Below are 16,613 nucleotides of genomic sequence, written 5' to 3'. Positions count from 1 at the left end.
GAACACCAGCAGAGAGTAAGTTACAAATTAATTTCATGTCTAAAGAGATGGTGAAATGCTTATTCTTCCTTTTATTGCATACTTGTTGAAAGCGGAGGATCCGAAATCGGGCTTGTCAAACCTACGCTGCTTTTTTTTTTATAGCACACCCAAGGTTTATTAACAAGAGCCAAATGCAAAAGCAGTACATTTTATATGAAAGATCAAGCTGATTTAGAGCATGAATTGGAAGTAGAATAGAATAGAATAGAATAAATAAATATTGGAGAGTAGAATAGAATAGAATAATTATTGGAGAATAGAATAATTATTGGAGAATAGAATAAATATTGGAGAATAGAATAAAATAAAATAAATATTGGAAAATGGAAGGGAATAGAATAGAATAAATATTGGAGAATAGAATAGAATAGAATAAACATTGGAGAAAAGAATGGAATGGAATAGAATAGAATAGAATAAATATTGGAGAATGGAATGGAATAGAATAAATATTGGAGAATAGAATAGAATAAATATTGGAGAATAGAATAAAATAAAATAAATATTGGAGAATGGAATGGAGGGGAATGGAATAGAATAGAATAAATATTGGAGAATAGAATGGAATGGAATAGAATAGAATAAACATTGGAGAAAGGAATGGAATGGAATAGAATAGAATAGAATAAATATTGGAGAATGAAATGGAATAGAATAGAATAAATATTGGAGAATGGAATGGAATGGAATAGAATAGAATAGAATAGAATAGAATAACAGAGTTGAAAGGGACCCTCAAGGTCTTCTTGTCCAACCCCCTGCTTGGGCAGGAAACCCTACACAACTTCAAAGAAATGGTTATCCAACAGCTTAAAAACCTCCGGTGTTGGAGAATTCACAACTTCTGGAGGCAAGTTGTTCCATGGATTAATTGTTCTAATGGTCAGGAAATTTCTCCTCAGTTCTAGGTTGCTTCTCTCCTTGATTACCATAGTTTCCACCCGTTGCTTCTTATCTTCATTGCTGGTTATGTTCATACCATACCTTGACCCCTGCTTAAAAAAAAACCATAGTATCTCTGTTCTGGTCAAACCCCACCCAGAATATATGAGGCACAATTATTCAAAACAGTAACAAATAGGAGCAGGTCCAGGGGTGGGTTTTCAAGATGGTGAAGGTTTTGGAAATCAGTCTTATGAGGAACAGTTCAAGAAGTGGGAATCTTTCGTCTGCAGAAAAGACTACTGAGGGCAGATGTGGCATCTAAAGACCCCTCAACAGGAGGAATGAACTCATTCTCTATTGCCCCGAAGGGCAAGATCAGAAAAAATAGCTTACAATCTCAAGGGAGAAGGTGAAAAGGAGATAACAGGAGGAACTTTCAGATTGTCAAACTGTCAATCAGTGTACAAGGCAGCAGGGGTGAGCTTCAAAAATTGTAGCAATGGGTTCCCTGCCCTGTTGCTGGGTGGGCGTGGCCATGGTGGGCATGGCCTAGTCGGCCTCTTGCACTATGGAGGTATGTGTGTGTTTGTTTTGTCCTCCCCAGGCTCTTGAGGCTTTTCTTGAGCCTCCGGGAGGGTAAAAACTGCTTCCCACAGGCTCCGGAGACCGGAAATAGGCCCATTTTTGGATTTGCGGAACCTCTGTTACAGAAGTGGGTTCCTACCAGTTCAGATTGGTTCACCGAGTAGGTAGTAACTCGGCCGGCCATGCCCCCAAACCAGTTCTATTGGTGGTGCCATAGGAGCTGCCATGTTGTTTTTTGCTTCTGCGTATGTGCAGAAGCAATTTTTCTACTACTGCACATGCGCATGTAGTGCACATCAAGCGCATGCATGCACATGCACACCCAAAGTGCGTCCCTGCGCGAACTGGCAGTAACAGAAGCCGGAACCCACCCCTGCTCCATTAGGCCCATTTCCCCCCTTCCTCGAGCCTCCGCATGGGCCCTGCATTTACCTGGCATGATGAACAGCACGCGTGGAGACTCCTGGGAGAGGTGGATGTGGCCAACCAGGGGTGGCATTTAGGGGTTCAGCAAACTGGACAGAATCCTAGTGTCAGCATTCCAAATATCATGCAGAATTAAATCAAAGTCCACGGCAGAGGTATCCTTAAAGTTCCAATTTAATAAGACAGACATGTTGGCATTGTACTGTGGAATCCCAATTCTGGAAGTTACATCGGATTCCCAACCAGTTGAAAGTTCATGATCTTGTCCCCTTACCCACAAATCCATCACATGGTCCAATCTTCTTCTTCCACACTGGCATCTCCACCCAGCTGCTTCGGGTCAGGTGCAGGGGTGCGGAGACAAAAAATGACCTTGGGCTTCTAGAAAAGAATGACAACAACGCATTCCACAATTCTACTCCTTTCTATTCCCCCCTCCCAACTACTACACTAATGAAACAGCATAATGAAATAAGAGAGAGTGTGGCAGGCCAAAGATCCTAAAAGGGATATAACTGCAGGCCTGACACCTAGCTAGAGGATTGCCCGAACCTGTGCGAACTCCCAGCAGCCCACCCCTGCAAGGCAGCCATATGAAGCCGCGTGTTCCCCTTCAAGAGAGGTCTTCAAAGGAAGGCTGAATGCTCATCTGTCAGCAGTGCTATACTTTGGGTATAGTGCTTGACAAACCTGAGGAAATGACCCAAAAGTGATTAAAAGAGTAAAAGTGATTTTTCTTTGGATAACAACACATGAAGTCCATCACGACAGGGGCATTTAAATTGACTTAAAGGTTACTGCACATAAAATACATTTTGAAAATTTCCCGAATATTCCTAATAACACACAAATAGATGAAATTAGCAATGGCAATTTGTTTAAAGGACATAAGGATCATTCAAAAATGTGAATGATGTCTTTCAATGAATGAATTCAAATTCACTCTGTAGGAAGTTAAAACCCACCCCTTGCCCAGAAATATGAAATATGCTGGGAAATATTAAGAAGGCGGAATATTATATTTCCCTGGATAAAAAATGGAGAAATATCTTTTAGGCAGGAAAGAGACTCTCTCATAATAGTCCCACCTTTGTCAATGGGCCATTAAAATGCCTGAGCCAGTCTATTCTACATAACAAAGATCTCCCCCTTCAGCTCCAGGGTGATGGGGTTAAAAATGATAGTATTAGCCCTTTACCCATCTCACCACACGGTACCTGGAAATACAACCAAGCTTGGAACTCAGAAGACACATAACCTACAAAGTTAACCAAGACCCCACCCTCACCCCTGGGAGTCTGACAACCAGTCAGAATACATTTCTTACACAGGAACAGGAAACAGAGAGGTAGGGCTGAACAGAGAGTAAAAAAACCTCAGGAACTCTCAGCAAGCCCCTTCTTAGGACCTGAAGCCATGTGGTCCTGTCCACCATTAAAACCATCTTTCCAAGCATTTTTCCATGTTTCCAGTGTCTTTTTCCCCCACTTGGAACTGAATCCAGAAGACATTTCTTCCAACAATTCAAACATGCTCCACCACTGGAGGATATCAAACAGAGCCTGGACAAACATTGGTCTGAAATGGTGTAATAACACTAGAATAATAACACTAGGTTGCACTAGAAGACCTCCAATGTCCCTTCCAGCTCTATTATTCAGGGCTCCCTGAAGTGCTGGGTCGTAGCCTCTTTGGAACTGGGCTGCAGAAGTTTATGTTAAGTTTAAGTAAAGGTAAAAGTTCCCCTCGCACATTTGTGCTAATCTTTCCTGATTCTAGGGGGCGGTGCTCATCTCCATTTCAAAGCCGAAGAGCCAGCACTGTCCGAAGACGTCTCCGTGGTCATGTGGCCAGCATGACTAAACGCCGAAGGCGCACGGAACACTGTTACTTTCCCACCAAAGTGGTTCCTATTTTTCTACTTGCATTTTTACATGCTTTCGAACTGCTAGGCTGGCAGAAGCTGGGACAAGTAACAGGAGCTCACTCCATTACACGGTGTTAGGGATTCGAACCGCCGAACTGCCGACCTTTCTGATAGACAAGCTCAGCGTCTTAGCCACTGAGCCACCACGTCCCTTCATTAAGTTTACTTAATTATTAAGTTTTCATTAAATTCATTAAACATTAAGTTTACATTGCATTCAATTAAAATTAAGACAATATGATACCCTAATCTATCCATCATGGCTCAGTGCCAACCACATACAAAACCACAAGTTATCAGTCCCATTCTAGCTCAACTAATGTATTATGCAAATCCAATAATTGACTGAAGGGATTTCCCCCCCCCCCCCAGTACTGTAACTAAATTCAGTTTACAGTCCTTTCACACAAAAATTCATTTTTGGGTATTCTGACCTTTCATTTTTCATTTTACTGAGATGAGAAAAATCATTTGTAGCTCCGATCATTAAGCAATTGAGAATTGGAATTTTTTCCTCATCTACTGAGAATTACATGGGCGTCTATACCGATAGATTCTGATCTATATTCTGTTCACACAGACTAAACGTGCTGTAAGCAGCCCAGCGGCTTTGCTATAGGCTGAATGAGCATTTAAGATAGGTCTTTGAACAGATATTTAAAATAAATGGGGATGCAATGTAGCATGGAATAATGTAATAATATAATCAATTAAAACAATTTTAGTTCATGTTGATAAAACAAACAGTGGGGCTTTTTTAAAATAAAAAAGTCAATTACTTTTAAGTCAAAAACTCATAAAAAATGCAAGTTTTTTTTATGGTTCAGTGTATAATTAGCCAAATGCTTAGACTGGATTTGGCATTTTTATCCACCTGTGGAGTCTCTTCCCAAGGACCTGTAATAGGCAGATGCTAGTCAATGATGTTAAAGATATCATCACAGGATCTAACCTGTTCCAAGTAGAGCTTACAGATAATTTACAGATTAAGAGAGTTGGAAGGGGCGTTGGAGGTCATCCAGTCGAACCCCCCCCACCCAAACAGGAGACCCTGCACCATTTCTGACCAATGGCAGTCCAATCTCTTCTTGAAAGCCTCCAGTGATGAAGCCCCCACAACTTACGAAGGCAACTTCTGTTCCATTGGTTGATTGTTTTCACTGTCAGAAAAATTCTCCTTATTTCCAGGTTGAATCTCTCCTTGCTCAGTTTCCAGCCATTATTCCTTGTCTGGCCTTCAGGTGTCTTGGAAAATAGCTTGGCCCTTTCCTCTCTGTGGCAAATATTGGAAGACTGCTATCATGTCTCCCCTGGTCCTTCTCTTCACTAGACTAGCCATGCCCAGTTCCTGTAACCGTTCTTCATATGGTTTAGTCTCCAGTCCCCTAATCCAGTGTTTTTCAACCTTGGCAACTTGAAGATGTCCGGACTTCAACTCCCAGAATTCTGGGAGTTGAAGTCCAGACATCTTCAAGTTGCCAAGGTTGAAAAACACTGCCCTAATCATCCTGGTTGTCTCCTCTGCACTTTTTCTAGAATCTCAACATCTTTTTTATGGTGTGTTGACCAAAACTGGATGCAGTATACTAGGTGTGGGACAGGGGTGGGTTCCTGCCAGTTCTCACCTCTTCTATAGAAGAGGTTCCACAAATCTACAGTGCCTTTAAAACCAGTTCTAGCTCCCTCCCCCCACCCACCCGCACATCATCAAGATGAAGAGTGAGAGGAGGAATTCTGGGAGTTGAAGTCCACAAGTCTTAAAGCTTTCAAGTGTGAACACCCCTGGGGTGTTTTTTTTTCTAAAGGGTTAGGGGTGCAAGGGTCTTGTAACTTGACAGCTTCAAGACTTGCATGCTTCAAATGCCAGTTTCTGAACCAACATTTTGGTTGCTAAGCAAGAACGTTGTTAAAGTGAGTTCCACCACATTTTACAAGTTGGCCACACCCACCCAGTCACATGGCTGGCAAGCCACTCCCATCCGGTCACATGACCAGCAAGCCACTCCCACAAAGCAGGCTACACTTACAGAAGAGGTTTTAAAAAAAATTGAAACCCACCACTGCCGTGAGGTTACTAAGGCTTGATAGAGTGGTATTAGTATGTCACTTGATCTTGATTGTATCCCTCTGTTAATGCAACTTAGGATTGCGTTGGCTGTTTTGGCTGCCGCTGCACATTGCTGATTCATATTTAGCTGGTTGTCCACTAAGACTCCAAGATCCCTCTCAGAGTTACTGCTATTAAGCCTGGTTTCACCCAGTCTATATGTGTACTTTTGGGGGTATATTTTGCCACAGCTACGTTTTGCAATTGACCAATGGTGAATTTGTCACTGCCAATGATGATCACATGCTGCTCCAGTAGTTCTGGGATCTCACCCAAAGTGCCTATTACTATTTGTACTATTACTGGTAGTCCTCCACTTACAACAGTTCATTTAGTGACCATTCGAAGCTACAACTGAAAATTGTGACTTATGACCATTTTTCACACTTATAACCATTGCAGCATCCCTATGGTCACGTAAGTTACATTCGGATGCTTGACAACTGACTCATATTTATGACGGTTGCAGTGTTCAGGAGTCATTCTGCGACTTTCTGGCAAACAAAGTCAAGGGAAAGCCCAGATTCATTTAACAACCATGTTTCTAATTCAACAACTGCAGCGATTCACTTAAGAAATGTGGAAAGAAAAGTCATAAAATGGGACAAATTCACTTAACAAATTTTTCAGTTAACAACCTACATTTTGAGCTCAATTGTGGCCATAAGTTAAGGCCTTCCTGTACCACTAGAACCAGTAAGTGTACCATTATCAGTAAATGTAGCAGCAACATAAAATTAATAGCAGTACTACAGTACTAATTGGTACTACTGGTACTACTACTAGTAGTAGTAATATAAAATTAATATCTTTTTTAACTTAATACCTGTTACAACAAATGTACACATAATAATAAAAAGCGGACATTCTCCAGATTTTCTGGGACTACAACTATATTGATTGAAGAATCCTGGGAGCCATAGTTCACAGATGTGGATGCATGGAATATTCCAGAAAGGCTGGTTTGTCATACACTTTTGTGCTTTGGTAATAATTTTGCTTTTTTACACATTCCTAGTGCAGTTTCTGATACATTTACCTGGTAGTAAATCTTATTAAATGGATCTTAATGGCCAATGACTGGTATATCAGAAGCTTAAAGCTCACTTATTGTTTTAATTGGCAGGGTAAATGAATCATTAAATTTATGAGATTCTTTAGACAGCAAGTGGGATATCAAGGTTTCAGATAAACAAATCTATTAACTAAAGCCATTTCACATAATAGCACAGGTGTTTGTAGGTGGTTAGGATTGGTTAGGGAAAAATGAGATTAGAGTAAGTCTAACCAAGATGGAATTCCTATTTGTAAACATCTGCCCATTTCTTAACATCACCCCCAGCAATTATTCTAGATGGAGACACATGTGTGGTAACCCCCACACCCACCCCAAAGATCTTAACAATCCCAAGCCACTGATAGAAGCCAGATCAATGGGATCATCACTTACCTTGGGCTGATGTTTTATTTACAGCCCAACCTGGACGAAGCAGTCTAGTGATAGTAACTGCTGCCTTGATCACTTCTTCAGCACTCTCTGGAGTCAGTTTTGAAGATGACTTGCAAGCTGCACATTTGTGGTGGAATCAACAGCTGAAAGGAAGGAGATCCCGGTAGGAGAAGTTAAGGCATATTCCAGCTTGGACTGCACAAGGAAGAGGAAGCATGTGGGATGATCAAACATTTAGGTCATATCAGGTCATATCTCAAGGAAAGACAGACAACCCGATGAGATTCTTGTGAACGGTTGAATCAACAATAAAGAAACCTCTTGACCAAAACCTTAGACTAGTAGTGAAATTCATTTTTTTTTTACTACCAGTTCTGTGAGTGTGACTTGGTGGGAAGGATACTGTAAAATCTCCATTCCCACCCCACTCCAGGGGAAGAATACTGCAAAATCTCCATTCCTTCCCCATTCCTGGGGGAAGGATCTTGCAAAATCTCCATTCCCACCCTATTCTGGGACCAGCCAAAGATGGTATTTGCTTGTTCTCCAAACTACTCAAAATTTCTGCTACTGGTTCTCCAGAACCTGTCAGAACCTGCTGAATTTCATCCCTGCCTTAGACTGTTGTGTTGTTTGGGTTTGACAAGGTGGAAAAAGTGACAGCCATGATTGCTAATAGCCCACTCTTGCAGAGTAACACCTATTTGGCATGTTGCATTGGCTGCCAGTAGTCTTCTGGACTCAAAGCACTGGTTATCATCTACAAAGCCCTATATCAGGGGTGTCAAAGTCAAGGCCTGGAGGCTGGATCCAGCCCGCGGAGTACTTAGATCTGGCCTGTGGGAAACAGTGAAGGACCGACCTGTGGTGCCTCTGCCAGTAAAAATGGAGCTTGGGAGAGCCACACTTTCCGTTTCTTACCACGATGGCCTCCTGCAGCCCTCTGCCAGCAAAAATGGAGCTCAGGGAGGATGTGCATGGCCTGCCTGGACTCTGTTTCTGACCACAGCAGCCTCCTGCAGCTCTCTACCAGCAAAAATGGAGCCCAGGGAGGCCGTCGTGGCAAAAAACGAAGCCCTGGCAGGCCACACTCCGTTTTGGCTGGCAGAGGGCTGCAGAAGACCATTGCAGCAGAAAACATAACCTCAATGAATGACGTCAAGCTGGCCACGCTCACCCTGGCCACGCCCATCCCTTCCCAGCCATGCCCATCCTGGCCATGCCCCCCCCCAGATGTCAAATACAACCTTGATGCAGCCCTCAATGAAATCGAGTTTGACACCCCTGCCCTATATGATACTGGACTGAAATATATCAGGAAATGACTTGCCAAAAGTGTTAGTCTTCATGACATGTGCAAAGAGCGTTAACCAAATGACAGTCCTTTCGGTGGGTAAATGACACACTGTGAAATACTCTGCATGGCTCTAGCTATGCTAGCATTTTACCAGACTGTGATGATCTGCTCCAGCTTGCTTTTGACCTTGGTTCCCCTCAGGAGAGAACCGTCAATAACTATATTGTAATTATGGATTTTTGCTTTTGATACTAGCTTTGTTTTGGATATCCTTGATGGGTTCTGCACTTTCTGTGAGGGCAGTGCAAATGAAATCAATCAATCAATAAATGTCTTGTGGAGGACAAAAATAGTATGGTAGTGGTGTCCGGTCAATACCCCAACCTACATTTATGTAAGAGTATAAAAAGAACTGTTACCAGTGAGATACACCACATCGTTTCCAAGTTCTGAAGAGCACTAACTTCAGATGCTTCAACACTCTCTCTGCAATTTTGGAAGCCCAATACAAAAAAAGTTCCCTATAAACTGAGATGGTATCCTTGTAAACAAGGGGCTATTGAAACTGCAGCTTGTGTCTTGTTCGATGGTGGGTTTCTATTTTTTTTACTACTGGTTTGCTCGTGCGCGCGACACTTCTGCACATGTGCAGAAGCATCCAGGTGGGTGGGCAGAGCCTCCCACTGCTGCCATTACCAGTTTACCCGATCCAGGCTAAACTGGGAGCAACCCACCTCTGGTCCTGTTATATTGTATCCTCTTAACAATTCAAGAACCTGCTTTATAAAAATCCAACCTGGTAAAACACTTGGGAAATTCTAATCTTTGTTATGTACAGTTTTGGTTATCGGATTGGTATGAAAACAATCAAGTAGATCAGTCTCTTTCAACATAGCTACATTTTGTTATATTGCCCGTCAAATTAGACAGACTTTGATCATTCACTGATGAACCCATCACCAATTTCAATATTTGATCTTGATTTTTTTTTAAAGTGGATTTTTTTTTTTGTAATTCTAGTCAGCGATCGTAATAAAAAATCTACTCTATCCTAAGAACAGCTGTCCTGGATCAGGTTCTTGGTCCAATAGTCTACCATTCTATTTCATACAATGACCTGCTGGATGCTTGGCTGCACAATGATATCCATGAGCCATGGTGGCACAGTGGTTAGAGTGCAGTACTGCAAGCTACTTCTGCTGACTGCCAGCTGCCAGCAATTTGGCAGTTTGACTCTCACCAGGCTCAAGGTTGACTCAGCCTTCCATCCTTCCGAGGTCAGTAAAATGAGGACCCAGATTGTTGGGGACAATAGGCTGACTCTGTAAACCAACTTAGGGGGGGGGGCTACAAAGCATTGTAAAGCAGTATACGGTATAAGTCTAAGTGCTATTGCTATTTCACTGATCTTTGATCCTGTGTCTGTGATCCTGACCTACACACCCAGCCTTCCAAACTACCAAAACATTAGTGCCAGAAGACAGAAATAGAAGAATGTCAGATTTGTGGAGTCAATCACTCAGAATAGAGTTGGAAGGGACCTTGGAGATCTATCTAGTCCAACACCCTGTTCAACCAGGAGACCCTGTAGGTCAGGGATGGTGAACCTTTTCGGCACTGAGTGCAAAAAAGGGAGTGTGCATGCGCACTTCTCAGGGCACAACCTGGAAGAAGAGCCGCCGGAAAATTAACTTTGCATGCATACGCACCACCTAGCTAGTCTTCCGGTTACTGGCATGCATGCAGGTGCGACAATCAGCTGGCTGGCACACATGCTCATGCCAGAAAATGGAAGACTAGCTCTTCCAGTTTCTGGCACTGCCACATGCACAATAAAAACACGCGTGCCAGGCGACATGACTCCTCATACCACTTCGGGCAGACGTGCCATAGGTTCACCATCACGGCTATAGGTTATCTTGCTTGAGCAGGGGGTTAGATAGATGCTATTTTTCAGACAGGTGGATGTCCAATCTTCTCTTAGAAACATCCAGTGATGGAGCACCCACAATTTCTGAAGTCAAGTTGTTTGACTGGTTAATTGTCTTCACTCTTGGGAAGTTTCTCCTTAATTTCAGGTTGCTTCTCTCCTTGATTAGTTTCCCTTGTTTCTTGTCTTGCCTTCTGGTGCTTATAGAAAATAAGTTGACTTCCTCTTCTTTATGACAGCCCCTCAAATAATAGAATACTGCTAGGATGTCGCCAAGAGTCTTTGATGCTCTCTGTGCTTCACAAGAAAAGAACCAAGCATTATTTTCAGGGATATGGATTTCAGTACCATGATTCCCAGCCAGCATGCCTGCTGTTGAGAATTCCAGAAGTTGAATACATCTGGAGAAAGTTTTCATTGGGAAGGCTGCTTGTTAGGATTACAGTTCCTCTTCCTTCTGGAAAAATTGCAGAGGGGATTTTAACTGGGAAAACAGTATGGATGGCACATATTCACCGCCATTTGATGTAAATATACCATTTGATTTTGTTTATAGCTGCAAACAACCAATTCACACACTGTTTTGGATATCATCTCCAGTTTATTTGAGAGATATCAAGTTTTCATCCCATGGTGTCCTTTTTCTTTTAGTGTGTAACTTTTATGGAGCACGGGTTAACTAGACAATGGGATTCCTTTCTAGCTAAAAACCAGATTCTGCCAGAAAGCCATGAAATAAATCTGATACAGTAGCCTTCCCATCATGCAGTTGGAGAATTTGGCTTGGCAACATAAACATAATTTCCATCAGATGAGAAAAACATTAACATTTTTCCCTTCCTTGGGTGCCAAATGGTTAAGCTCTTATGTGTCTTCCAGACTCACAGTTATGTGTCATTTGAGAAAAGCTATAGAAGGCCTTCTTCTAATGTCATAATATATTACTGTGTATTAGAAAAGTAATTGCCCACAGTGAAGGAAAAAAGATTATGGAGTAAGGTTTACACTTCGTACTTAGAATTTAACATCTGGTTGGTGAGAAGATCAGGATCATTTCCATGCTCCATATTTTTTTTCTTTTATTCAGAAATCAGTACCAAACATTTTCTTTTCTTTTCTTTCTTTCTCTTTCTTTTTTCTTGTTTTCTTTCTTTTTCTTTCTTATCTTCCTTCCATCCTTTCCTTTCCTTCTTTCCTGTGTGATTGTCTGTCCTTCCCTTCTCTTCCCTCTCCTTCCCTCCATTCCCTTCCCTCCTTCCCTCATTTCACTGTCAGGAAATTCCTCCTTATTTCCAGGTGGATCTCTGACAAGCTTCCACCCATTGCTTCATTTCTTGCCTTCAGGGGTTTGGGAGAATAAGTCGACCCTCTCCTGGGAGCCTGTCAAGTATTGGAAGATAGTGATGATGCGTTATCTAAGTGTTATCTTTGTTAGACTAAACATATCAAGTTCCTTTAGCTGTTGTTTTTAGGATTTAGCCTCCAGACCAGTTACCATCTTTGTTATTTTTAAGGTCTCTACATCTTTCTTGTATCATGGTGACCAGAAGTGGAAGCAGTCTTTCAAGTGTGGCCTCACCAATGTGGTATAGAGTAGTACTATTATTTATTGTGTTCTTGTTGCTGTCCCTCTGTTGCTGCAGCCCAAGACTTCATTGACTTTTTAATAAACAATGATCATGAAACCACAGAACACCTTCAGACCAGCTCTAGGTGTAAAAGCATTAACCCCTTAGAGTTGAAAGGGGCCATTGATGCTATCAAGTCAAACCTCTTCTTCAATTTAGGAATCTGAATTAAGGTTCCTACACAGAAGGAAGCATGGTGGCCCAGCAGTTATAATGCTGGACTTATCAACTGGAAGGTCAGAAGTTCAAGACCCAAGCACTACATAATTGGGAGAATTCCTGTTCTTACCCCAGCTCCTGCCCATGTAGAAGTTTGAAAGTATGCAAACGGGTGTAGATGAATAGGTATCACTTTGGTGGGAAAGTAAGTGTCCCTTGGCCTATAGTCATGCTGGCCACATAAACAACCATGGAAGTGTCTTCGGACAATGCTGACTTCCTTGGCTAGGAAGCAGAGATGAGCAGCAACCCCTAGAGTCAGACGCAAAAGGACTGGGGAATTGTTTACCTTGACTTTGTTTTTTTACCTAGATGACTTCCTAGCCACCTCTTGAAAACATGCTTGAAAAGAAAGCACACAACTCATTGTTTCCATCATCAAATAGTATACAATACTGTCAGCACTTTTGTTTTCTTAATTATATTTTTTTTCCTAATGATATTTCTAATATTTCATTGAAATCTGCCTTCCTGTAACTTAAAGTCATTACTCATTATCCTGAACTTTAGAAAAACAAGAGGACTATTTCCTGTGAGACATGCTTTCAGGTATTTGAAGAATAGAAGCAAAAACAAAACACAAAGTGATTTTGATGGATGAGGCAACTGGATCTGAAAATAAAATTGAACAAAATTAAAGTTCTCCCCTAAGGTAGCAAGTCTTTGTCATCTACAAATTTGATAAGGATCCTCTCCACCTCTTCATCCAAGTCATTAGCAAAAATAGTAAAAGGCCTAGGGCTGAACTTTGTAGAACTCCAAGATATAAGGATATTTTTTTCAAAAGTAACAAAAAACCCTCCCAATGAGGAATACTTTTTAATAATGATTTTCAGCCATTTATGTACCCATATAATTATGCCATCCAGTCCACATTCTATTGTTTACTGCCCATTATATATGTTGTGGCCTGCCCATGGCCAGCAGAGCTGGCAGCAAAGTCGGACAGTGAGGCGGTTGGGGAGGAACTCGGGCCAGTCCTGGAGGCTGGGGAAGGCTCTGACAAGGGCTCTGCATCAGAGGCAGAAGTGGGGCCAAGGCAGTCTGGCAGTTTTCAGCTGCCTTTGGAGTTAGACAGCAGTGAGGCAGAGGAACAGCTGGAGCCTGTTGCCAGTGTGTGCATGTGCAGAGCTGCCAAAAGAAAAGAACAAAGAAGCTAAGAAATCAGGGTTGACTTGGGAGTAAAGTCACAGGTATTTGAGCACACAGTGATGGCTAAACTTTTTGTTGTTGGGTGCCAATCTTGTGAGCATATGTGTGTGATAGCACGTGCTGGCACCCGTAATGCAAAGCATTCTTCCACATGTGCATGAACACACCACCACCCCACACTCCCCCCCCCATTCGCACCGCACTGCTCACCTCCAAGCTGAGCTTGGTATTTCTTCCGGTGGGGGCAGAGGAGTCTGTTTTCGCCCTCCCCAGGCTCCAGAAAAGCCTCTGGAGTTTGGGGAGGGCAAAAAAGCCTGGTAGGTCCATTTTTTGCCCTCCCAGGGCTCTGGAGGCTTTCCTGGGGAGGGAGAAAATGGCCTCCCTCAGCCCTCTGCAGAGGCCGAAAATCACCTGGCCAGCACACGCATGTGCGTGCTGGAGCTAACACCGGGCAATGGCTTGTGTGCCAGCAGAGATGGTCCATGTGCCACCTGTGGCACATGTGCTATATGTTCGCCATCACGGGTCTTGTCTCTTCTTAAAAATCTTCAGGGATGGAGTGCCCATGATTTCTGAAGGCAAGTTTTCCCCCTGCAACGGCAGTGATTCATGTAACTTAACTAGGGAGAGCAAGGCTGTAAAATGGGCCAAAATTCACTTAAGAACTGTCTCGCTTAGAAACAGAAATTTTGGGCTCCATTGTGGTTGTAAGTCAAAGAGTACCTGTACTATTTAAAAGATTTATAGCCACAATAGTGGCCCACCTTTTGCTTGAGTTGATTAATATCTACCTTCCTAAAATCCCAAGGATAGAACTGATTACTTCCACCTTTGCTGCCCTCCCTAAATGTTCCTCATTCCCAAACAATGAAAAAAGGATTGAAATGAGGTCAAGGTGTAGAGCTATCAGGCAAGGAAAACCAGACACTAATCCAATCAAGGCATGAGATATTTTAGCATCTTTCAGAGTAAGATGTGAAGGCTGAAACTGCCAAGGCTGTTTCGTCTGGTATCAGAAATATTTATGGTTACAGCTTCTTCACTTCTTCTTTTTTTATTGGATTTCAAGATAGAACACATGTGCGTTGCCTCTTGTTTTATCCACAAAATGACTCACAATTGTGAATTATTTGGGGCTGAGAGATACTGAAAGGCCTAAAGTCGTCAGCCAGTCAGCTTCATAGACATGCACATATTTGAACTTAGGAAACTTCTCATAGAAAAAGAACTGGAGAAAGAAATTGGAACTTTGGTACTATATATGTTGACAGCAGCAAGAGTATTGTAGGCAGAAAAATAGGAGGACACTTCGATTCCTAGTATGGAAGAATGGTTGCAGAAGTTGGTGGGGTGGGTGAAAACGGCAAAACTGATTACCTCAATTAAAGAAAAGAACATAAGTAGTTTTGTTTCCATGTGGAAACCACTTCTGAACTTCGTGCTTGATGTGGAAAAGAATGCAACTCTGACATTGAGTTTTATAGATTAGATTGATAGATCAGTGATGGCTAATCTTTTTGTCCTCATGTGCCAAAGCCATGCAGGTATGCCCAACAGCTCATGTGAGTGCCCACACCCACAGTGCACTGTGCCTCACCTCACTGCATATGCGTAAGGTGACCAGACGTCCCGCTTTTGGCGGGACAGTCATAATTTTTCAAAATTTGTCCCGTGTCCCACAGCATGTTCAAAAAGTCTTGATTTTCCAAAAGAAAGAAAAGACGCCAAATCATCAATTTTAAAAAGGACACCATTAAAAAAAAGTTTTTATTTCTCTGAAGTGTCGTTCCTGATGTGGCCTTTAGAAGGCAGTGGTTTCCCTCCCTCCGCTCGGCTCGCTCGCAGCGCCCAACGAGGGCAAGGCTCCCTCCCCTCCTACACGTCTGCGGATTTTATGTTAATGCCTTACGTAAGAGAGAGTTGGAAGTCAATGCTTCGTTCCCCCCCATCTTTCCTCACTTCACTTCTCCCTTCCCCCTCCTCTCCTCCATTGCTCTTTACTTTTGTATTTTATAATACTCTATAATTTAATTTAAAAAATTGTTTAGGCCTGCTTAGTTCCAGTCCAACTGTCTGTTATACCATGATAGTTTCAATTAAATTGATTTACTACTAAAAGCCTATGCACAGGAATATTCTCAACTAATTGTTGGCACCTGCGTAGAGTTAGATAAGGGTCAATGGCATTCAAGGGGGTGGGGGGAACTGGGCTTTGTCCCCTTGTGGCTATGTAGGGATTCTAGGCAGATCCCTCTTTTTACTTCACCCCCAGGTTCTACCATTCCTTCTCCTACACCAACTTCCTAGCCCCTAGGCTACCCTGGCTCTCCCACTACTCTTGGTATTTATTAAATTTATATGCTACCGATCTCACTATTGAAGCAACTCTGGGCAGCTTACAACACAATAAAATAGAATAGCCTGAGGCAAACTATTCAGGTGTTCTCCACATCCAGGACCAAGACAGAAAGCAGAAGTCTGAATTCTTCTGAATTGGTTTTGGGTCGTCTTTCAGCAGTCTTTTAAAGTTTGGCTTAGTCCAGTGGTTAGTTTATATAGGAAAGGGCAAGGGTAGACTGCTGTTGTAAGCTAGAATATGCAAAAGTGGCCTAGGAAGAAATAATACACTTTTCTAAATATGAAACAAAAGCATAATAATTATATATGCCTAAATACAGCTGCATGGCAACAAGATCAAATGTGCAACTCTAAAGGGAACTCACTGATTCTGGAAAAGATAAGAGATATAAGATTTCCATCCAAGACCTGATGTATTTTAACAAGCCGGGTTGCTGTATCTTATAGCAGCCGACCTTCAATATTAGGACTTTGATTCATCCTTGATTCTTCCGCCATCTCTACAACTGGCTGACAGTTGTAGAGATTTATTGTCTTGCTCTGGGGCAAATCTTTGAATGCAGGCTGGGTCGTCCCCAGAGCTAAAGGTTCTAGTTTGATATGCCCC

This window comes from Thamnophis sirtalis, unplaced genomic scaffold (genome assembly GCF_051295495.1).
Source record: "Thamnophis sirtalis isolate CommonGarterSnake01/CBP01778 unplaced genomic scaffold, rThaSir2_p1.2 scaffold_2, whole genome shotgun sequence".
NCBI classification, from domain to species: Eukaryota; Metazoa; Chordata; class Lepidosauria; order Squamata; family Natricidae; genus Thamnophis; species Thamnophis sirtalis.
Note: the sequence above shows the minus strand (reverse complement) of the source record.